The sequence below is a fragment of the Furipterus horrens genome, unplaced genomic scaffold (assembly GCF_987537825.1).
Source record: "Furipterus horrens unplaced genomic scaffold, mFurHor1.1.pri manual_scaffold_3, whole genome shotgun sequence".
Taxonomy (NCBI): domain Eukaryota; kingdom Metazoa; phylum Chordata; class Mammalia; order Chiroptera; family Furipteridae; genus Furipterus; species Furipterus horrens.
In genome coordinates, this window is record NW_028327173.1 from 62675256 (window position 1) to 62700155 (window position 24900).

At 39.6% G+C, this 24900-nt stretch overlaps 1 long non-coding RNA gene across 2 annotated transcripts in view; it reads right to left on the reverse strand.

The window, feature by feature from the left end:
- Nucleotides 1-874: 874 nt before the first annotated feature.
- The window catches only part of LOC150015164 (uncharacterized), a 30601-nt gene continuing 6575 nt past the window's right edge, over nucleotides 875-24900 (reverse strand). The window contains exons 3-5 of one of the 2 annotated variants that reach the window (XR_016509965.1): nucleotides 5541-5645; nucleotides 2723-2793; nucleotides 875-996 (exon numbers count right to left, since the gene is read on the reverse strand). This is a non-coding gene — a long non-coding RNA (uncharacterized LOC150015164). Of the gene's footprint in view, nucleotides 997-2722; nucleotides 2794-5540; nucleotides 5646-23855; nucleotides 24508-24900 lie in introns of those variants that run through there. The other variant, XR_016509966.1, reaches the window with a different exon arrangement.

Consider the following 24900-nt stretch of genomic DNA (forward strand, 5'->3'; position numbering starts at 1 on the left):
GCATGGGCAACAGCAGACCCTCCATATCACCCTGCCCAGGCTCTGTAGCTTCAGCTTCACTGGAGGGGACACTCCAGCGTCATCGCAAGATGTCGATTCAACATGGGAGGAGACAGATACCATGTCACTCCCGAGTCGGACTGCACAGCCATTTTCGGCGGTGCAGATAGACTCTTAAGAAGCTACACCATCGCCTCTCGAGACGGATGGCTGCCGACGATGAGTCCACCATCCTTTGTGTCAACCTTTCCCCTTCCATTTTCTCTCCTCCCCTTCTTCTATAATTTTCCACCCAATATTTATTTAATTTTATTGTTTAAGAATCAACCCAGTATGTCTCTGAAAGTGTAGCCCTTTTGTTCTCCCACCCTCCGTGCAGGCTAAGTGGCCCTTCTCCCACACCCCCAGTCCTTTAGGGATGCCCATTCTTCGTGTGTGTGTGTGTGCGCGCGCGCGCATGTGTGTGTGTGTGTTGGTTTATTCATTAGTCTTCTGCACTCAACTCACTTCCTTGTGAGTATAGTCTGACTTATCTTAATGCTCTCAAAAACTAGACTAGCACACAGTAGGTCATCAGGAAATGCTAAAGGAAGAAAATAAGATTTTTTCAAGTTCACAATTTCAGCCTCTTTCCTTCTTCTTTACAGATTCTTTTTTGGCACTCGGGACCAAAATGGCAGGGCCTTTACACACTTATCCAAAGAAACACAGCAAGGAAGGATACGTATCATCACAGCATCTCATTAAGTACAAAATATCCTAGGGGGAACATAGGAGAGAAGGAACTGCATTATAAAGGCAGAAATAAGCTTTTGTTATTATTTTTATTATAATTAATGGAAAGGAATTATGCAAGATCCAAATTTAGGGGACATAGGAGTACCATAAGACCACTAGTAACACAGATCTTCACCTTCATTTCCATCGCTGTTCAGGCGGCCAATAAAAGTACATCAAATATATATAGGCACCATGAGGATGCGGGAAACCTGGAAGCTGGATAAAAGGCCAGTACATTAATTTTAAAATCAAGTAAAGAAGCAACACATCTTTCTTCTCTTCTTTTCCACAGAAGACAAAACATTCTCAGATCTCTGCATTTTTAATTATTCTTCCCTGGTGCTTGAAAAACAATGACTTTATTCAGAAGGAATTTTCAATGATGTGCACTCACAGGTATACCAGGCAGTCTCAGAATCACAATGTAACTTGAGGCCTCCATGCTGGAGGAGACTATGACTTTGCTGCAGGGTAGAAATGGGAACAAAATAATGTACAAGAGCCTGAGTTGGTTCACACACATCACAAAATTATTCCAGGTGGTCAGAAGACATGCTGGCTACCCTAAGAGGTTCCACAGCATGAGAAAGTGATCTCCTGTCCTAGGTAAAGGATGCCGAGTCTAGCCAAGTGAAACCAAGTTGTACAAAATAAACCTAGTGAAAGGAAAATGGCATTAAAACCTACTTCAGGGTCTAGATCAAAACACTTGAATTTCAACAGGTCAGAAGTTATTTGACTTTGGGTGAGTCTCACACCAGCCTCAGTGATCTCCTCTCGCACCCTCTCAGGTTCCAGCTCCCACAAACTGCTCGCAATCCTCCTCAAACACACTAAACCCATCCAAGATTCTGTTTCATCTGCCTGGTTTGTCTTTCCCTACTTTCTTCTTTTAGCTCAAACATCAGTCTCTGCTGACTCCCTTAGGCTCCTGTAGAATTCTCAGCACAATGGCAGTGTTTACCATTTTTATTGAAATTCTGTATTTATGAGCTTGCTTTTCTCACTAGTCACAGAGATCTTAGAACTGTGATCATGTTGTTTCATTTCTGTATCCTGGTGCTTAGCACTGTATATGAAATATAGGCTCTCATGAAATGTTTGCTGGATAAATGAATTTCACTTAATTATGCCTCTGTTTCTTCAATGTAAAATCTAGATGTGAGACTACCCAGTCTCTAGTCTTCTCCCATCCCTGATGGGCAATGACTCTAAAAAGCTGCCTCAAGAAATCACAGAGACGAAGAACCTAGGGTTTTAAACCAAAACAGACTTCTGTTAACTTGTGCTCCACATGTCTCTATTTCTTGTGACATTCTCATGAGGGAACATGACCTATGAATTCCTGGCTTCTCACAGGACCACATCTTGTTCATACAATATCTCAAATTAAGGACTGTCCTGTATTTGGCTGCAAGCCATCAGCTAGCTTATTTAAAAATAGTAGAGACAAGTGGGGCACGTCATGTGAAATTGGGCTTAGTAGGTATGTGGCCATTATATGGGCCATATCTCTATACCATGGTGGCATCATGGTATCACAGTGGTAGGAATGGGGGGTATGGAGAGACTCAGAGGGCAGAATGTCAGAGAAGAATTTTAGAGTCAAACCAATGAATTACATTTGGGTTTTGGTAAAATTGTTTTTAGTCTCTATACGAAGTCTTATTGGTAAAATGGATATAATAACTGTACCTCTTGAGGAAAATGCATAGCTTAAAAAGAAATGCACTGTATTTCTAGTCTCTTGTCTGCCACTGGATAGGCTCATGGTCTTGTGCAAGTCACTTGAATTCTCTGAACATCAACTTCCTTGACTATGGAATGAAGATGACAACACACGTCTGCTAGCACCACCCCAAAGATTTACTGAATGTCATGGTTGGCTGATCATGACCCCCCAAAATATTGGATCCTGATTCCTCGAACCTGTGATTGTTACCTCATTTGGAGAAAGGGTTCTTGCAGATGTGATTAAGTTAAGGTGGGTCCTCAATGCCATCACATGTATCCCTATAAGAGTAAGACACAGAGAGATTAGATATACACACACACACACAGAAGAGTGGATGATGTGAAGATGAAGACAGAGAGATCTGAAGATGTTGGCCTTAATAAGATTGAAGTGATGCAGTCACAAGCCAAAGAATGCTGGCAGACACTAGAAACTGGAAGAAGCAAGGAACATATTCTCCCTTACAGTCTTCAGAGAGAGTGTGACCTGATAACACCTTGATTTCAGCTTAGTGATACTGATATCAGACTTCTGACCTCCAGAACCGTGACACGACAGATTTCTATTGTTTTGTAGCCACCAAAGTTAAGGTAGTTTCTTACAGCAACCACAGGGAACTAATCCAAATACAAAATGACAAAGTCTCTGAAAGGTTTGGGTTTTTTTGTTTGTTTGTTCTTGTTTTGTTTTTGCAAATTATAAACAGATTGGGGGAGAGGGAGACACATGAGGGAAAACAAATACGATTCTTAAGACTTGTTTGTAGTACCAGATACTACATTTGACCTCTATGACAACAAATTCAGAATCACATCTGAGCTTCACTGGACACTACAAGGTATACTGAGCACTAAATACTAAGTAAAGTTCAGTCACATAGCAGATTTGCAGAATTGAAAAAAAGTGCTCCTCATACTCCTCATTTTGGGGAACTCTAAGTGTGGGGTCTCCCATGGTGACTCAATATTCCTCCCATTGTCCAGGCCAGACTCATAACTCTACCCAACTACAAGTTGGACAGAAAGTCATCCTTGTCTATGTCAAAAGAAAGGAAGATCAGGAAACAAAGAGCAGCACTAATGACATTCACTGTGAAGTCAACTGTAATCAACAGAAGTAGGAAACACATAGGCATGTAGTACTCATGAAATAGTCAGGCTTTGAGAATGTGGCTCTGATGAGTTACAAAGTCAGAGGAAGATGGTAGAGTAATTTCAGGTATTTATTTGCAAGGTGACCTTTTGTTCTGCTTTGCCAGGGTACTCCTGATTTATACTTGTACTCTCAGCATAACTGTTAACAGCACCCCTTTCCCTCTCCAAAGTTTGAGTGAAAAATATTATAGTCATCCCTACTTATGTATCATGCATATAATTGAAGCCCTGATATTTCTGAATGGCCCTAATACATGAATAAATGTGCATAAGAATCATCTGGGAAGCTTACTCAGAGGAAAGATCCCTGAGCTACATTCACTCAAGAGATTTTGCTTTATTAGCTAAAATAGGGCCCCTGAAATGGGCACCCAAAGTGATTTTGGACATAGTTGGGACACAGATTACTCTTTAAGGAATGCTGCTAAATCTTCCTTCACATTTAGTCAAAGCTAATCAGATTTTTAGGCACAGGTGCTTCTATAAATGGGTGTTTTCCAGGGGTTGTAGATCATAACATTCATCATGGTGAACACACAAACACAAGGTCATTGATGACTCTACTTCAGTTTTATTAATTATTTAAAATTGTAAACGACTGGTTGCATTCCAAGATTCATGAACTGTAGCTCTTGGATATTTACTTTTTTTTTTCCTTTGGTAAAATTTATGCAGGCACTCATGCCAAGTAACACCTCATGTTTTAAGTCTCAGAATTACTACAAATATCAGAAGGAGGTTTAAGAAATATGGGGTAAGGAAATTTCTGGAAGCAGTCTTGACATCCCAGCAGCTTCCCAAACTCATATTTTAAAGAAATGTCTCCTCTTACAATGATATTCATTTGGACCAACTCTGGGGATGGTTGTTTGAGGTCTCATTCACACCTTCATGTGAATTTCTCAGCTATTCAGCCATACTTAAAGAATGGCACATGTATCAGAGCAGGCAGGCAGAAATAGTAAAAATTTCAGCAGCCGAGAGAGCAGTCCTTGAAAGAGATCGAGAGTCCCTCTGACTTTTCAAGTATTGAAACAAGGAGGGAACAAGAAAAGGGTATATATACATCAAGGAATAAACAAGAATAAATGTTCCTGCTTCGCAACTGTGTCTAGGATTCTAGAGGTTGCCCGAAAGCTACTGAGCTCTGAGTTGGTATCAGTGGCATACATCTGTGCTAGCCTTGAAGGCTCAGATAATAAAAAGCAATCACTGTATACACAGATATTTATAGTAACATTATTCATAATAGCCAAAGGGTAGAAACAACTCAAATGTCTATCAACAGACAAATGGATAAACAAAATGTGGCATATCCACACAATGAAATATTATTCAGCCATAAAAAAAAAAGGAATGAAGTACGGATACATACTACAACAACAATAAACCATGAAAACATTATGTTTGGTGAAAGAAGCCAGTTACAAAAGACTACACAGATTCCATTCATATGAATTTCAGAACAGGGAAATCTGTAGCGACAGCAGACAGATTAGTGGTTCCTTAGAGTGGGAGAGGAATAGGGACAAAGAAGTGGTAGCTAAAGAATAATGGGTTTCTTCCTGAGGTAATGAAAATGTTATAAAATTGAATGTAGCATACATCCGTGTGTATGATAAAAACCATTGAATTGTACACTTTAAATGTAATAATTGTATAGCATACAAATTAAATATTAATGAAGCTATTTTAAACAAATAAATAAAACCAACAGTCACTGTCTTCAGGGAACTCCCTCAGCCTCCCTTATACTAGGCAGTGAGTCACAACTACCTGATTGTACTCTAGGTCTTTCCCAACAAAGCCCTGATTTTCCCTGAAAAAGAATAGAAAGGGGGATGGGAGGCTTGAGGGAGTGATGCCTTTACCTGTCACTGCCAACCCAGCTTGTTATTTTTATTTTTTGCCACATAGATTCTCACAGGAACTGTCCGAACATATTCCTCATGAATGCTGAAAGGCCACATGTGTATCTGTTGTCAAAATAAAAGAGTACCATCAGAAAGTAAGCTTTTTATGAGTTTTGAATGCCATTTCATCTACATAGACAGGTGAGTTTGTCTATCCCAGTTATTTCACAGGGATGGTGCATTTTGGAAAATACTAGAAGATGAAGAAAGTTGATTCCTGATACTTCAAACTCAACATGTCCAGAAATGAACTCATCATTATCAGCAACTGGCTCAGTGAGTGGCCCAAGCCAGAAGCAGCCATTATCCTGGATTCTATTCTCTCTCTCACCATCCTCATCCAAACAATCACCATGTCATGTCAGCTACATCCTGTCAGCCATCAATCCTGTGCATTGTTGTCCATTCTCTTTGCCACTGCTGATCCTCCAGGTGAGGCCACGAGCATCTTTCACCTGAAATGCTGCAAAGTCTCCTAGCTCCCATTGATTTCCCCGCCAGCAGCTAGATGGTCCTTTTAAAACACAGATGGGACCATGTGACTTTCTCTTTACTTCCCTTCAATTTGTCCTCAGAGTCAAGTCCAGTCATCTGAACATGGCTTAATAGGATCTTCATGATTTTTCTAGCCTCAGCTCAATCACTTAGCATTCTAGGGTCAACCCTTTCTATTTCCCATCATCCTCGCTCCCACCTTCCTGACTGTCCTTGAGTTTGCCCAATACCCCATGCTCTCTCTAGCCTCTAGGAATTCTCAGATACTATTCACTTTGTCCAGGACATGCATGTCTCCTCCCCTCTACCCTACTCATTTCAATTCACAACTGTTGGTTAACTCCAAGTTATCCTTCTCTCAACTTAATGTCACTTTCTCCTACAAGAATTCTCAAACCGTCTCCTCACCCTTGCCCCAGGTTATATTTGGTGACCCTGTTATGTTTCTGAAAATATCAAAACACTTATTACACATATTATAATTGATTGTTCATTTGTCTATCTTCGCCTATAATGTGTGATCTAAGGCAAGGGAGCAATTTGTCTTGTTCTTCATTGTTTCCTCACAGCCTAGCAAAAGCTTAGCACATAGTGGGCACTCCGTAAACACACGATGTTATCAAAAGTCTTGATTAAGTTAGGCTGGTGCTTGTTTATTCAAAGCTATGAAAAGCAGAGCATCTATTATTGGCTGTGTTTATAATTGCCACTTATACAGTGATTTGATAACACAAAGTATTTTGTATAGAGAGAACCAGTGTATTTTAATCTAATTTTTAATTATATGTATGTGATTATAAGCCTCACACAAAAATGCATTTTCTGAATGTACTCAATTTAATTTTAATTTTACAACAAAAGCTTCCAGGGCTGTTAAATAGTCCCATAGAGTTTTGCCTTGATAATATCATTGAGACTGTGTAGCAAACATCAAGGAAGAAAAATCCTCTCATTGATTTCTTTTATGTGTTTATTTTAAAATTCAGGACTAACTGACACCAGGGGGAGTGCATTAACATTTTTGGTGGACAATAAGGGATCTTTCATGGACACAGTACCAAGTTACTTATTGCTGTATTGAGTTTCCAAGCACATTGCTCCTTAGTGATTTCTGGTTCTTAATATATTGACTTTCTGCTTGGGCCAGAGCTTACAGACTTCCATTTCACCTAGCACCATACCAGGTTACCCCACTTTATACAATTCTATATTTTATAATATTTCCAGTGAAGAGACAACCCAAGCAATGTGCATCTTCTTGTCAGACACTCTCTCCTAAACAGTGTATTCTTTGGGAAGTACAAAAAGCATATGCTGACATCCAGTCATTGTAAAATCTATGTTAAATGAATGATGGAGCACATTTTCTGAAAAATGAGCTAGTTTGATATGGCTAGCAGGCAGGAGAAGTAGGGGAAGAAGCCAGCCTGTTAGTTGAATAGATGTGTGAGTTCAAATTCTGTCTCTGTTACTGCTTAGCTGTTTGAACTTGAGTGTCAGTTTCCTTGTCTCCAAAATGACTATAACTATAAAAATATTTACCATTGGTGATTTAAAAAAATAAAAATATAGCCTATGTAAAAGTATCTATCAAGAGTGGGAGGCTAGTGGTACTTCTAAAAAGTTATTCATATGCATCCCCCAACCACTCAAATATGGGGAAATTTAATTAATTAAAATATGCTGTATGCATGAATCATAAAGGTGCTTAATGGCTTTCTGCCCTTCATGCTCTTTCCTCACCTCCCAGCTTATGCAGTACTAGAGTGAACAAGTCAAATTCCCTAACACCACAGATGTGACCACCACTGCCCAATGTGTTAAACAGCAATTTAAAATGCTCTCCCACCTCTGATAAGTTGCAGGTGATGAAAGGAGCATTCATATCAGGCTTGGCTTAATGTCAACAAAAGTTGATGCAGACAGAACTTATAAACAGCTGTCAATTCAAAGAAAAATTTATAAGATCAGGAAAATGAACCATAGGAAATCACTCTAAAATATTAAATGTCTGTGAGGTACAATTATTAAAATCACTCAGAAAGGAAAAAAGTAAACCATACATATCATACATTTCATCACTTTAATACATACATTTCAGCCCTCAAATTTTTTAAAACCAGAATAAATTTTGCCTTTGTTTGAGTAATTCACACATAAACGCCAGTGAATCAACAGGAAAGTAATAAAGGCAGTTTTATGTTCATCTTTTTAATTTTGCTTCACATGTTGGAATCAAGTTACCACAGTTGGATACCTGAAGTTGCTAATTTTTTAAATCAGTGGTACTTTCCTTGGCAGCTTGCCTTAGTATTACTGTTCAGGTTTTACTCCTATCAATGGGCATCTAATTTGCCCCTGTTTTTTTTTTTTTTTGTCCTTTGTGTTATTTGTGGAGTTAATATTTATTTAATAGAATTTTCCCTGTAGTCCTGGCAAGTTAAACTATTGCTTTAAGCAACTATCAATGCTGTTGGACTTTTCTTTCAGTGTGGCAATGTTAAATATGTCTGTATCTTTTACAAAAATGTAATTCTTTGTTTTTAAGTTAAAAAATCTGGTCATATCAAAGACTTTGGAATCAACCAGAGTCTCCCACTGACCAATGAAGGAATGATACACATAGAGATTTTAGATTTAGATTTTATAATTGCTTAAAAAAAAACTATGTCATGGTCATTGAAGGTGGCTAAATAGGGAATTTAATAATAATAATAATATCCACTCCATGATCTTTTTTTTTTTTTTAATTTTTTTATTTTGGTTTTTCAATTACAGTTGTCCCCTTTTCCCCCAATTTCTCTCCCCCACCCAACCCACCCCCTCTCCCGCAATCATATCCCTCCCCGTTGTCCATGTCCATGAGTCTTTCATACAGGCTCTTTAATTAAACCCTTCCCTTACTTATCCCCCTTCTCTCCCTCTCCCCTCCCCCCTATTGCCTGCTATTCTGCTCTTTGTTCTATTTAGTTCCTTTGTTTGTGTTGTTCTTTAGTTTCCTGTATTAGGTGATATCATATGGTATTTTTCTTTCTTTGCCTGGCTTATTTCACTAAGCATAATTCTCTCTAGTTCCATCCATGTTGTTGCAAATGGCAGGAGTTCCTTCTTTCTTTCTGCTACATAGTATTCCATTGTGTAAATGTACCACAGTTTTTTGATCCACTCATCTACAGATGGGCACTTAGGTTGTTTCCAGCACTTAGCTATTGTAAACAGTGCTGCAATGAACATAGGGGTGCATAAGTTCTTTTGAATTGGGGTTTCAAGATTCTTCGGGTATAATCCTAGTAGTGGAGTCGCTGGTTCAAAAGGCAGTTCCATTTTTAATCTTTTGAGGTAATTCCATACTGTTCTCCATAGTGGCTGCACCAGTCTGCATTCCCACCAACAGTGCAGTAGGGTTCCCGTTTCTCCACATCCTCGCCAGCACTTGTTGCTTGTTGATTTGTTGATGATGGCCATTCTGACTGGTGTAAAATGGTATCTCATTGTGGTTTTTATTTGCATCTCCCTGATGGCTAATGATGTTGAGCATTTTTTCATGTGTCTATGGACCTTCTGTATGTCCTCTTCGGAGAAGTGTTTGTTCAGGTCCCTTGCCCATTTTTTAATTGGGTTGTTTGTTTTCTTGATGTTGAGTCGTATCAGCTCTTTATATATTTTGGAAATCAGTCCCCTGTCTGTGATGTCATTGGCAAATATGTTTTCCCATATGGTTGGTTTCCTTTTCATCTTGCTGATGTTTTCTTTTGCTGAGCAGAAACTCTTCAGTTTGATGTAATCCCATTTATTTATTTTTTCCTTTATTTCTCTTGCTTTAGGAGATGTATCCGTGAAGAGATTGTTACGTGAGATATCTGATATTTTCTAGCCTATGTTTTCCTCTAGGACTTTTATGGTGTCACGGCTTACATTTAAGTCTTTGATCCATCTTGAGTTTATTCTCGTGTGTGGTGTAAGTTGGTGGTCTAGTTTCATTTTTTTGCAGGTCCCTATCCAATTCTCCCAGCACCATTTGTTAAAGAGGCTCTTCTCACTCCATTTTATGTTCCTTCCTCCTTTATCAAAGATTAGTTGACCATAGAGGCCTGGGTTTATTTCTGGACTCTCTATTCTGTTCCACTGATCTATGTCTGTTCTTATGCCAGTACCATACTGTTTTGATTACAGTGGCTTTGTAGTATTGTTTGATATCTTGTGTTGTGATTCCTCCTGCTGTGTTCTTCTGTCTCAAGATTGCTTTTGCTATTCGGGGTCTTTTTTGGTTCCATATGAATTTATGGAGTATTTGTTCTAGGTCTGTGAAATATGTCATTGGTATTTTAATAGGGATTGCATTGAATTTGTAAATTGCTTTGGGTAGTATGGCCATTTTGATGATGTTGATTCTTCCCATCCAAGAACATGGTATTTGCTTCCATTTATTTGTTTCTTCCTTAATTTCTTTCTTCAATGTTATGTAATTTTCAGAGTACAGGTCTTTTATCTCTTTGGTTAAGTTTACTCCTAGGTACTTTATTTTTCTTGTTGCTATAGTAAATGGTATTTTCTTTTTTGTCTCTGTCTCTGCTATTTTATTGTTAGTGTACAGAAATGCTTTAGATTTCTGTATATTTATTTTGTACCCTGCGATTTTGCCAAATTCACTTATTATATTGAGTAGTCTTTTAGTGGAGTTTATAGGATTTTCTAGGTATACTATCATGTCATCTGCATATAATGAAAATTTCACTTCCTCTTTCCCAATTTGGATGCCTTTTATTGCTTTTTCTTGTCTGATTACTGTGGCTAGGACTTCCAACACTATGTTGAAAAGGAGTGGAGAGAGTGGACAACCTTGTCTAGTTCCTGAGTTCAGGGGGAATGCTTTCAGTTTTTGTCCATTGAGTATGATGTTGGCCTCAGGTTTCTCATATATAGCCTTAATTATGTTAAGATATGCTCCCTTTATTCCCATTTTGCTGAGTGTTTTCATCATAAATGGGTGTTGAACTTTATCAAATGCTTTTTCTGCATCTATTGATATGATCATATGATTTTTGTCTTTCATTCTGTTTAGGTGATGTATTATATTTATTGATTTGCGAATATTAAACCATCCTTGCATCCCTGGAATGAAGCCCACTTGATCATGATGTATGATCTTTTTGATGTATTGCTGGATCCTGTTTGCCAATATTTTATTGAGGATTTTAGCATCGATGTTCATCAGTGATATTGACCTGTAGTTTTCTTTCTTTGTTGTGTCTTGACCTGGTTTGGGGATTAGGATAATACTGGCTTCATAGAAAGAGTTTGGGATTTTCCCCTCTTCTTGGATTTTTTGGAACAGTTTGAGGAGGATAGGAGTTAGTTCTTCCCTGAATGTTTTGTAGAATTCGCCTGTGAAGCCATCCGGTCCAGGGCTTTTGTGTGCCGGGAGATTTTGGATTACTGTTTCAATTTCCTTTTTTGTTATTGGTTTGTTGAGACTTTCCACTTCTTCTTGATTTAGTTTTGGAAGGTTGTATGTTTCTAGAAATTTGTCCATTTCTTCTAGATTGTCAAATTTCTTGTGATACAGTTGTCTGAAGTAATTTCTAACTATCATTTGTATTTCTGAGGTATCAGTCGTGATTTCTCCTCTTTCATTTCTGATTTTGTTTATTTGTGTCTTCTCTCTTTTTTTCTTGATTAGACTGGCTAGGGGCTTGTCGATTTTGTTAATTTTTTCGAAGAACCAGCTCCTAGTTTTGTTGATCTTTTGGATTGTTTGTTTAGTCTCTATGTCATTTAGTTCTGCTCTGATCTTGATGATTTCATTCCTTCTTCTTGCCCTAGGCTTTGTTTGTTGTTGTTGTTCTAGTTCTTGTAGCATTGTGGTTAGGTTTTTTATTTGAGATTCTTCTAGCCTTTTCAGATATGCCTGTATTGCTATAAACTTCCCTCTCAGGACTGCTTTTGCTGTGTCCCACAGGTTTTGGGTTGTTGTGTGCTCATTATCATTAGTTTCTAGAAATTTCTTGATTTCTTCTTTGATGTCATTGTTAACCCATTCATTATTTAATAGCATGTTATTCAATCTCCATGAGTTTGGGTGTCTTTGATTTTTTTCTCTGAGGTTGATTTCTAGTTTCAGGGCATTGTGATCTGAAAAGATGCTTGATATGATTTCAATTTTCTTGAATTTGTTGAGGCTTGTTTTGTGACCTATCATGTGGTCTATCTTTGAAAATGTCCCATGTGCACTTGAAAAGAATGTATATTTTGCTTCTTTGGGGTGAAAAGTTCTATATATATCAGTTAGATCCATGTGGTTTAGTGTGTTGTTCAATGCCTGTATATCCTTGGTGTTTCTTTGCTTTGATGATCTGTCTATTGTTGATAATGGAGTGTTGAAGTCCCCTACTATGAGTGTGTTGTTGTTGATATCCTTTTTGTGGTCTTCTAGTATTTGCTTTATGTATTTGGGTGCTCCTATGTTGGGTGCATATATGTTTATCAAAGTCATATCTTCTTGATGGATTGTTCCTTTAAGTATTATGAAGTGTCCTACTTTGTCTCTTTTTATTGTCCTTGCTTTGAAATCCATTTTGTCTGATATGAGAACTGCTACCCCGGCTTTTTTTTCCCGGTCCGTTTGCTTGGAATATTTTTTTATATCCCTTTACTTTCAGTCTGTGTAAATCTTTTGTTTTGAGGTGTGTTTCTTGTAGACAGCAAATATGTGGGTCCTGTTTTCTTATCCATTCCGTTACCCTATGTCTTTTAATTGGAGCATTTAATCCATTTACATTTAAGGTTATTATTGACGTGTATTTATTCATTTCCCTTTGTACCTCTGTTCCTCTCCTCTCTTGTTTCTTTCTTCTTTTTTTCTTAGAACAGTCCCTTTAGCATCTCTTGCAATGCTGGTTTGGTGGAGATGTATTCTTTCAGTCTTCCTTTGTCTGAGAAACTCCTTATTTCACCTTCTATTTTGAATGAGAGCCTTGCTGGGTAGAGTATTCTTGGTTGTAGGCCTTTGTTTTTCATTGCTTGAAATATTTTTGACCATTCCCTTCTGGCTTGTAATGTTTCTGTTGAGAAATCAGTTGATAGCTTTATCGGAGCTCCCTTGTATGTTATTTGCTGCTTTTCTCTTGCTGCTTTTAGGATTCTCTCTTTGTCTTGGAATGTTGCCATTTTAACTATGATGTGCCTTGGAGTGGGTTTTTGGGGGTTCCTCTTGATTGGAACTCTCAGTGCTTCTTGGACTTGCATAGCTTTTCCTCTCATCAGGTTCAGAAAATTTTCTGTCACTATTTCTCCTATCAGATTTTCAATTCCATGTTCCTTATCTTCTCCCTCTCGTATTCCGATGATCCTTAAATTATTTTTCCTTATGCTATCCTGTAATTCCCTTACATCTTGTTCATATTTTTTCAATCGTTTTTCATTTTGCTGTATTGTCTGGGAGTTTTTCTCTACATTATCTTCTAACTCACTAATCCGATCCTCTGCTTCGTTAAGTCTGCTTTTGACTGATTCTACTGTGTTTTTCAGTTCAGAGATTGTATTCTTAAGTTCTTCCTGGTTCCTGTTAACAATTTCTATGTCTTTTTTTATGCCGGTGTAGTTCTCTGCCAGTTCCCTGTAATTTTCTTGGAGCTGCTGGTAACTTCCTTGAAGGTTGTCATAGTTGATTTTAAGGATGTCGAGTATATTGAGCTTCTTTACCACCATTGTTTTGAATTCCATGTCTGACATTTGGGCTATGTCTATTTCGTCTATCTCTCTTTCTGAGGATTCCTCTTTTCTTTTCATTGAGGGGTTATTTTTGCGTCTTACCATGTTGGATTCTTTTTGTTTTTATTTATTTATTTATTTATTTTGGGGGGGGTAGTCTGCTTTGACTTCCCTCCTTTGTGGTGTAATATTCTTTATCGAAGGTCTGGGAATTTCAGTGGTGCAGTCTCTTTGATATCCTGAGCCTGATGGTCTTGAGTTACCCTTTATGTTGTTTGTTTATGCTGTTCGGTTATATTTCAAATGTTCTTTGATAGGATCTTCCTTCTCGCTACTTGGTTGAGAGTCACTCTATCTGCTTTGTCTTGAGTTCTTTTGTGGATATGCTGTTAAAGACATAAACACACAGCCCAGGCAGGAGACCCACACCCTCAGAAAGTATCCCCCACTCTATCCTGCTATCGTTAGCCAACTAGCCCGTATTAATATAAATGTAAAGAGATTTGAGCTTTTATACTATAAGAAGAATAGATACGAGTTGTTTTTGGGGAGGAAAAATATAATTTTTGATAGAGGGGTTGATAGATTAATAATAGTTGAGACTGTGCAAGCCAGTTAGTAATATTTACATTGTATGTTAATAAAAATAGAAGAAAAGGATAGAAAAATACATAATATAGTAAGAAAGTGGGATTGTATTGTATTTGGGTTTATATAGTAATTATATTATATTATTTAGAGTGATGGGGGGCTAAGCTAGACACACAAACGAATAAACCACGATTAAAGAGAAAGGATGAGAAGGAGAGGTTATATGCAACACGTTAGAGATAAAGTTTGTTATTATTGGAAGAGGTGAAGGAAAAACACCCCCCCCAAAAAATCCCCAAGAAAATAGAAGAAAGAAAAGAAGAGAGAAAGAGAAGAAAATAAAAAATTTACCACAAAACCCCCCCTAAAAAAATCCCCAAAAGGGAAGAAAGAAAGGAACAAAGAAAGATAGAAAAGAAAGAAGAAAGAAGAAAGAAAGAAAGAAAAAAGAGAGAAAAAAATTAAAATATATATATATATACCCCCCCAAAAAAACCCCAAAAAAACCCAGGAAAAGAATAAAGAAAGAAGGAAAGAAAAGAAATAATTAAGAAGAAAGAAAGAACAAGGGAGAAAAAATTTGGGAGAAAAAATTTGGAAAAAAAAAATCGATGTTTTTACTCCGTTTTAGCCTTGGTGTGTTGCCTTCTTTTTCTGGGTCCGCAGCTGGTCTAGTGTGGCAGGTCAGAGGTTCTTGTTTTTTGCAGGACTGGTGTGCGCCCCCGGTTGCCGCTATGGTGCGCGCCCGCGGTTGCCGGCACGGCGCGCTCCCTTGCTGCCCGCTGGAGCCAGTTGAGGTGCCCTTGCGCACAAGCCCCTGCGCTCTCGGGCGGCCCGAGAGTTTGCCCCGCGGTTGGAGCCCACTTCTGCCGGGCCGCGGCGGTTCCCAGTTCGCGCCGAGGTGTCCCTGCCCGCGCGGGCGGCCCGAGCTCTTTCCCTGGGATTGGCTCCTGCTTTCGCTGGGCCGGGGCGGTTCCCCGTTCGCGCCGAGGTGTCCCTGCCCGCGCGGGCGGCCCGAGCGCTTTCCCCGGGATTGGCTCCTGCTTTCTCTGGGCCGCGGCGGTTCCCCGTTCGCGCCGAGGTGTCCCTGCCCGCGCGGGCGGCCCGAGAGCTTTCCCCGGGATTGGCGCCAACTGACCCCTGGCTGAGGTGCTTTTGCGCTCGCGCGCCGCCCCGTGCCCTCAGTTCCGCTGAGCCGAGCTCCGGGAGTTGGTTTCTCGCCTCTTAGGGCAGGGCCAGGGACACTTGTGCTCAGTGGAATCGAGCATCCGTGGGTCGCCGCCTCCCGCTGTTCCCGTGCTGCAGCTGCCCGCCTTCCCTCACCCGTCTGGGCGGGCACGAACAGAGCTGGCGCTAGTGGTCTGCTTTCCGGCCTGGGGCCCTGCGCCCACGGGAGCTGTCTAGGGGTGTCTGTGCACAGTCCTCTGCGTGTTCAGTGGGCCCTCCCTGTGCCCGTTGGGGCACTGATCTTATGTCCGTTGGGGAGTGTCCGAGGGACGCCTGGACTCACGACCCGCGCACCTGGGCCAGTGAGTGAGAGCACTTCCCTATGCGCGCCCCCGCAACCCAATGGTAGGGTTGAGGAGTAGATGAGCGGGCCTCTGCGCCTGGGCTCCTCCAGAACGGCCTACCACCCCCAAACTTTCCTCCCGTCTCCACCGTCCACTAGAGAAAAATATAAAGGAGAATTATGTTCTCACTTGCCCGGCAGCACGCTGTCTCCTGTCCTTCAGCGCCAATGCCACTTGGTCTAGTCCCGTCTCTGCCAGCGGGCAGAGATCCGCTCTCCGCCTGACTCCTCTCTGGGGTAGCCTGTGGTCCCCAAAAATCCTTTGTGTGCTTCCCGCCACAGCTCGGGCAGCCGCCCCAGTCAGGAATCCCGTTTCGTCCCCTTTTTCTCCGCTATCCTCACTAAACAGGTTGTTCCCAGATGGATTTTCTCTAATCCAGCATTGCCTTGGCTCAACTCCCGCCAATGTCCAGCTGCTCACTGAGATGTTCTGTTTGCAATTAGACCAAACTGCAGACGGGTCTCCGGAGCCTAAAACCGCAACCTCTCCTCACTCCTCCGCCATCTTACCTCCTTCCCACTCCTCGATCTTACCATTACCCAAAGAGAAGCAGGAGACAGCTGTGCCTCCTGATGTCATACAAAAGGACACTCCCATACCATCTATGAAATATTCCTGCCAAAAAAATCAAACCTGAATCTGATTAAACTTCTAAATCAATAGTTTACAGAAAATATAGGTTATAAAGAGGGAAAGCAGAGATACATATTATATTATAAGATTCAATCAGCACATCAAGAATATGAGAAGCTCTGCAGAACAAATGATCTAGTTCCTTTAACATATAAACTGCGAGGTTAAAAAAGTAAGGGGTTAGATGTAAAGGAACTTAAGAAATAACAGCTATATTATTGTTTGAACTTTGTTTGGATTCTGATTTGAACAAATGATACAATCAAGGAAATCTGAGTATTGACTGGCTACTTAATGACATTAAGGAACTGTGTTTTAGGTATAATAATGATGCTTAATTAAGTTATAAAAAGAGCACTTATCTTTTAGGGATATATATATTGAAGAATTTTTAGATGACATGGTATCCAGGATTAGCTTCTAAATCCAAATGCATTTGGGAGTAATAAGGGTATAGATGAAACAAGTTTGTCCTTTTGTTGATCAGTGCTGAAGCTAGTGATGGGTACACGTAGGTGCATTATATTATTTTCTCTATTTTCCTATATGTTTAAATTTTTCCACAAAGTAAAAATGTAAACGACAAAATTTTAAAAGCCAGTACCTAGGAATCTAGGAAATAGTTGGCCATCATTCTGTCTCTCCCACAAGTTATACCAAATCTCCAGACCCAAACACCCACATAATTAATTATACTGCATGTATTGGTTAAAATCACTAAGACAGACCTAAGATGAAACTGGAGTCCTAGACATTTGCAGAAATATTTCTTGTTGTCTAGTGCTCCCCTCCAGTATTTTCCTTGTATTCCATAAGGAGATAAGTGGGTCATACATAAGATGTCAAAAGAAATCGCCTTCCTTTGCAATCACTTTTAACTTCCACTCAGTGCAGAAATACAAGTGAGTGCTAAAAGGGAACTGTCTTGTGACAAGGTCAAACTAGACAGATGAGAAATATGGCTTGTGATGAAAAACTAACAGGTGTATGTTTTAATTGGCATGATAAACGTAGAAAAACCAGATGTGGATTCCCATATAATATTAAACTGAACGATTTGAAGTATATATTTTTCCCAAAGAAGCTTTTTTCCCCCAGTTCCTATTCTTGTTATTCTCATTGCAACTTCAGAAAGCCTATTAGGGACCAGGAGAAAAGAGTTCATGGAGATTCTAGTTTTACAGGAAATGTGTAGAATCCTGCATCATAACCCTTGATCAAGTGAGCAAGCCTGTTTGTTCCTTGTGAGTGGAGAGGCAAAGGTGGGACAGGCACCAACCAAGGTTTCCCTGAAGGATTAATGAGTTATTACCAACTTGCAAGCACAGTGCTAGAGCCGACACAAAGTGTCTCCACCTCACCAGAAATACAGAAAGGAACTGAAAGCAACGTAAGCGAGGTTGCAGGGCTTTTCTCTTAGCTTGCTTGTTTGCTTCTTTGTTTTGTTTTTGCAATGCAGTCTTGCTCTCACTTCCAGGAAAGTCCTGAGTAACATGAGTAGACTAAATGTATGAAGTGTCTATTAGTCTCATTTGCAAAGCTACAATGCAGAGCTATGAATAGACCATGAGAACCTCTCAGGTAAACAAGGTGTTCAGCAACCTCTGTGTCCCCCATTGCTAGCAGTGTGCCTAGACCATTGCTGCTCAGTAGATGGAGAGAATAAGTGAACTAAGGAGGAAGGTGGAGAAGATGCTAGATGTCAAGAGCATATGCTTGTGGTATAGTCTTTCCTATAAATCAGCCTTCAGTCCCTGCTTGTATCATCTGATCGAGCCTTAAGAACTGATAGCACTGAGCCAACTGTACAACTTAGGTGCCACCAGCATGAAGAAATAACAGGGTCCATGCTATTCACTTGGACTTTATTAATGCAGGTTCACTCAGCATTTATTAAAGCATACCTAATCCAAATCTATCTAACCTAATAACAATACTAATCACTCAGAAACGATCAATAATGACATCACATGAAATAATTGAAGAATAACAAACCCAAGTCCCAGACTCTCAGTCTGCAGGCCAAGGAGACAGAAAGATGAGCAAGGAAGACATCAGTGTCTTGCAAGAAAGAATCTCTGGAGCCAGGTGGGAAGCGGGGCAGATGAAGTCCTCAGTCCAGTAGGGCAGAGCCTCTGGAAGCTGATGCCAAGGGAGATTAGCATGGTGTGGAGCAGCACTCTGGTGGGTGGAGCTCAGCTGTCTCAGCAGTGGTCTAGAGCCTGCCTCCGTTATACCTTAAAAGTGGTGTACTCCACCCTTCTGGGTCTTTTGATAAGTGTCTTAGCACCCCTGATGGCAAGTGGGGTGTTTCCCCAGGAGCTTATCTGTGGGTGGTTATGCTCTGCAGACATGGCTCTTTTGATCATGTGTGTAGATATCTTAGGTGTAACTCCCTGTCAGATGTGTCTAATATGACTTAGATAGTTTCTCTCATGAACCAAAGTGTCATGACTGCCTGGCAGTCATCTTGGTTGACATGAGTGACTCCATTTTGTTTTATGTACTTTATGCTATCTTGACCAGAACAATGTCATTTTATTGGTCTTGCTCTCCACACTAGATCATCTCTATGGATAAGTTGACGGGAAAATATCTGTTTTAAGTATCCATACCCAGATGTTAGATTGCACTCTCTCACAATTTTCATGCAATTGCTCAACAAGTCCACACAGTTAAATCTTGGTATAATTCTTCCTCTTCTTCTGCTTAGAGGATAAAATTTCATTGGCTCCTGTGATACTTAACTTCTTTGTGTCACCATGGCAAAGCTGTGGTACCTAGTTATTTGGCTAAACACCAATCTAGATGTTGTTGTGAAGGTATTTTTTAGATGAAATTGGTATTTAAATTAGTATACTTTGAGTGAAGCATATTACCTCTTCAAGGTGAATAGACCTCATTTGATCAGTTAAAGGTCTCAAGAGAAAAAAAGACTAAGTTTCCCCAAAGAAAACAGAATTCTACATTTGGACTGGAGCTGCAACATCGGTTCTTCCTTGGGTCTCCAGTCTGCCAGTCTATCTTTCTTGCTCACACACACATACATGTCCTAGTTAACCTACTTTTCTGTAGAACCCTGAGTAATACAGTAGCTAACTTCTCTCCTACCTCCAGGCCCCCTTCCTCATTATTCCTATCTACTCTATCATCTGTACAACCCAGGATGATTTCTAAAATCCAATCTGATAGCATCGTTGCCCCATGAAGGACCAGTCAGTGGTCCTCCATTACCTCTGTAGGCAAACTAAGCATCATTGTTTTTTTCTGAAATCTCTAAACAGATCCTACATGAATCAAGTACAACACTCATCACCCAGGATTGTTATGTTGCAGTTGTTTACTTGAGTATCCCTCTGCTTGGCACATGTCCATATGGTATGAATGATCTCTGCCAACTGAGGCTTATGAGAAAAACTGAGAGGGTTGATTTAAATATGTACTAAGATTTTTCTTTAGCCATGAGTACAATACAAATGCCACTAGTGTTTGAAAATATTAGATTTTTATCTTTAAAAAGAAAAAAGAAAATTGGGTTGACTGTAGTAATATTGGGGAAATCCTGCAATATTAAATTTTAAAGAGATCCTGCAAGGAGTCATTTTAATCAAAACTTACCAAAAATGTGTTAAAGCTTGAGTACTTGTCCTATTTGTCAGTACTGATAAATTTAGAAACTATCAGCTAGTAATGAGCCTGGATGCTCTGAGCAGCTCATCAAGACACTGATACTTGATGCTGTCTCGGCATTTACTGACGAAGTCCGTGGCGCAGTCACATTTCAGGCAGAGACAGGCTCACTCTGGTGTGCTGTCCAGGAATGGAAACATTCAGAGAGTGGTGACCCAAGGCACAGCCTTTCACTGGAGCCAGGCAGGGCTCAGCAGACAGAGCAGGCCCCAAATGGTCCCAACTGGTGATAAAGGGAAGATAGAAAAGGTTAGGAATGAGCCAGCACGATATTGTCACTACTCTCTAATACAACGAAACTCAAAATCTCCAGAGTCCCCTTACTCTAATCCTTTCTACAAATTGTCATGGAGAAACTACCTATTGTGACAAGTTACTTATCTACTTATATACCCTTAACATGTTACTGCTAATTACAAAATAAAGCTTCATAGTTCTCAGTCTGATTTTAAAGACCATGCACTTTCTCTTCTCACCAGATTTATCCAATTTTATTTCCTCACCCCAGAACATATCACTTCTTCAAAATCTACCACTTGTCCATGAAGCTCTTCAAATATTGCAGCCAGTGCTACTTTATTTTTGAAACTGTCACATTTGTTTTTCAATCGGCACATAATTACACACTGTCAAGGAGTGTTTAAGGAGTTAGTGTGTGTATGCAGGTCTTAAATACCATCTAAACCATAAACTCTTTGAGGAGACCACATTAAAAACCAGCCTTGCCCAACTCTGTCACTCATGGTTCTATATCCTTGGATAATTTACTTATCTACTCTGAAACCTATGTTAGATTTCATATTTCAATATCATGCATATCCCAACACCACCTCAAAATTACTGAAGATCAATTTAGTTTTTAAAATGTGCTAAAGTACCTTACCAATCAAAAAAAATACCATACACTCTTGTGAGATATTCGTATTAGTAATACATGCATACATATATGTGTATATACACTTATGTATAGATATATACTTATATACAATATATCAGTATTAGTATACAGCAAACTACTGAAAAGTTTATGTTACAATTAGTCACATGTTCTATTTTTTTCAGCTTCATAGCATGAGAACACTATCAGCTAAAAGGTAAGTTTCAGAAGATCAGAAGTGCATACCTTACTTGACAGAGAAGATTCTTGATAATTGTTTTATAATTAAAGGAATTCAAATGATGAAGAATTTAGTTTATCACAGTTTTCTGCAGTGTTATGAAGCCATAAATCCCACAGACAAACTGGCAAATTCTAAACCAGGTTGCAGACCCTGTCAAAAGCCATGGCCTAATTATCTAAGAAACTAACATCATGTAGCACTTAGCACTAAAGAAACCCAATATCACTGTTAGAAATAGAAAATTGAAATGGCCACTGTTCTCAATTTCTTGAGAGAACAATGACAGATTTTGAGTTACATTCAAAGAAAATTGTATCAATAGGGAAGGGTGTCCTTTGGGAGGAGGCTGACAAAGCATAGCGTCAATATGGCTTCATCTCCATACTCAGATTAAAGGTCAACTGCATAGAAATTGTGTTCAGCGTTGTCTAGGGAAGTGGGACTGGATGCTGCCACACATGACATATATAGCTTTTTAACGATCTCGTCACAATCTCCCCTTGTGCCATAATTCACTTCAAATATAAAGTTGAAAATGACAGCAATATGGCCCTAGAGTCAACACAGTCTGATCCCATTTAAGTCACTGCAATGAGAAATGAGACCCATTGTCCTAGACATATGCAAAATGATGAACGAGCACAGGAGGACCTCAAATAGTTCTAAAGAGCAAGCTGAGAGAAGGCAGAAGTCCTGGTGACTCCTGAATAGAACCTCCAAGTTAAACAAGTGCATGCCGAGTGCTGTCTGATGAGAACATATGAACATACTTTTCTCCTCCACTCCTTTCCTATGGGTTGCTTTACTGTTAGTATTTTCTTTACTGTTAGTATTCTGTCCACATGGCTGACCTTCAGTCTCCAGGCCCTCCAGTAGTCAGACTGATGTCCCTTTCCTTCAGAGGTTGAAACTAATGCCACATTACCCAAGGTCCTCATCATAAGTCATATATCACACTGTGAGGCTGTCTGGTGGCCAAAGACCCCAGGCCAACAAAATCACTCCTGTCAGGCAGAACACTGCAGCCACCTAGAGATCCCCACCTAGCAGCCAAGGACAGAGGTCAGACCTCTCTTTGCAAAAGATAAATTCTTCTCTCTACACCTTGTTATGATCATGGTGACAGACCTGGCAAGCATGATGCCCAGACTGGAGCAGATGTAGAGATGGTTCTAGAAGAAAAGACGCTGAGGAAAGGGATGACTTTATACAATGGATAGTACATCATTGACTCTGGAAGAACTCAGAAGTATGATAAAGGCAGAAAATTCAAGAAGAAATATGCTAAAGAGGACAAAAAAGTATATTTAAAAAGACTGAAATATGACCACTGTTATATTACTTAACAGTAAATAAACACATAGACATACAGTCATGCTCCGCTTAATGATGAGGCTTTGTTCTGAGAAATACACCCTTAGGTAATTTGGTCACTGTGCAAACTCTGTGGAGTGTACTTTCACCAACCTAGATGGCAGAGTCTATTGCTATAATTGTGTGTGCTATACCCTTGTGCTTTCATGCACCTGACAGAGCAGTAGGGTTGTTTAGAGCAGTATCACCACAAACATGTAAGTAATGAATTGTGCTACAACATTATGATTGCAACATCACTAGGCAATAGAATTGTCTGGCTCATTATAATCGTATGGAACCACTGTCATATATGTGGTCAATTGCTGACCAAAATGTCATTTTGTGATGCATGACTGTAATAGCACATGCTACCAATTGATCTTCAACATACAGAGTTATCTTATAGATTAAACAGAGGATTAATTTTTGGTTATAGGACAGAATGTAAATGTTATCAACTTTGATAACATAAAAATAAAAGTATAAGATTTGAGTGAAAGGGAGAAGACAGACAAAGAAAAGTGTAGAGGCGCTAATATCTTTACCTTATGAACTAGATAGCTGAGAAATTATCTATACTTAATAGAACAAGAAATAGAGCTGCAAAGGTAATCAACAGAGGAACTAAAGAGCAATGTATTTATTCAGAAGAAGTGAGGAAAGGTAGTTGTGGATATATGTGAGCAGGAAGACAATGGGAAATGTCTAAATTAGATACAATGTCAAGAAATGTGGGCAAAACCATAAATTTAAACATGTAGAAGAGGTTGGTAGAAAACAAACACAGAAAGTGGAAGCGTCTAGGTAGGTACAGGTACCATGTAATTTGACATCCAAATCAAGATACTTCGGAGTAAATAATAATAATACTCTATACAGAGGATAGGATACAAGGCAGGACTATTCAGAATGTGTAGTCCCCCTAGTTAAAGGGGAATATTTTCAAGAGCTCATTACTTAGTAAGAATCAATAGGAGTATCAAGGGAAAACCCATGGCATAGAGGGGCTAGAAACTTTCTAAACACTTAATATTTTTAATGATATATATGTAATATTTTTTTAAATACACAAACTACTTTAGAAAACAAAAGCAGACTTAGGCTAAAGTGTCAAGAGCTTCCTACAACATCTTCTCTAGAAATGTGGCATTTTAATAGGATCTTCAGTAAGACACAAGATCTTAAACAGTAACCATGCTGTGTCCAAGTTAAGCTTTGGCCTGTTGGGACTACACACTGATCACAAAGTAAACATAGACATTAACAGATAAATTTTACTCAAAAACAGAAGAAAATTATTGTCATAGTAAAGCATATATATGAGCACATATATGTAAATGCATAAGAATTTTTGAAATAAAACACTTGGTTCTGGAGAAAAAGTCTTAATTGTGGCAACCACTGAAGGTAAGTACATTCTCCTGTACTTTTAGGTTTACTTTCATGGGAAAGTTTGGAAAGCCCTAGGTGAACAGATTGGAATACCTGTGGCAAGATGGCAGAAACAAATTTTATGACAGGAGAATAGGGCAGGTAATCACTTTATGCCTCTTAGATGCCACCATGAAGTTTCCTGTTATGTCCATTCCTCAATTCACAGAATGGGGCTGTCGAACACAAATGAAGGTAATGCTTTCTGGAAGGCTCCACATGCCGAGTTTCCCATTTGCTGTTGGACCCTTTATGGATAGGATACTGCACCAGTCCAGAGGTTACTACTGAAGCAACAGAACTTCCTTTGCCCAGTATGTGGGGAACCTAAATCACAAAGAAAATTTTTTTTTGTGGAAGTTAAGAACCAAGAGGTTAGTGTGAAAAGGATTTAGCAGCTTGGGAAGAAGGCCCCCAGAGAACTGCTGTCAGGTTGGACACGGGATAGCACCCAGCAGAATCAGGAGCCACGAGAGTATAGTGGGCAATTCTGCTGGGGCCTTTCCTCCCCTGCTGGGCAGTTCTCAGCTTCCTGCTCCTTTCTCTGCCTGGTCCTCCCTGACCCTCCAACCATCTCCAACCATCCCTCACTTCTGCTTCCCTGTATGTTCCGCTTACTGTTGAGAGACTTTCTCCACATGGTAGAGAATATGATTGGAAGCAATCCTGGGATTATAATATTTCAGTGTCATAACCTTAGCCAAGAGTATTGTTTAAAAA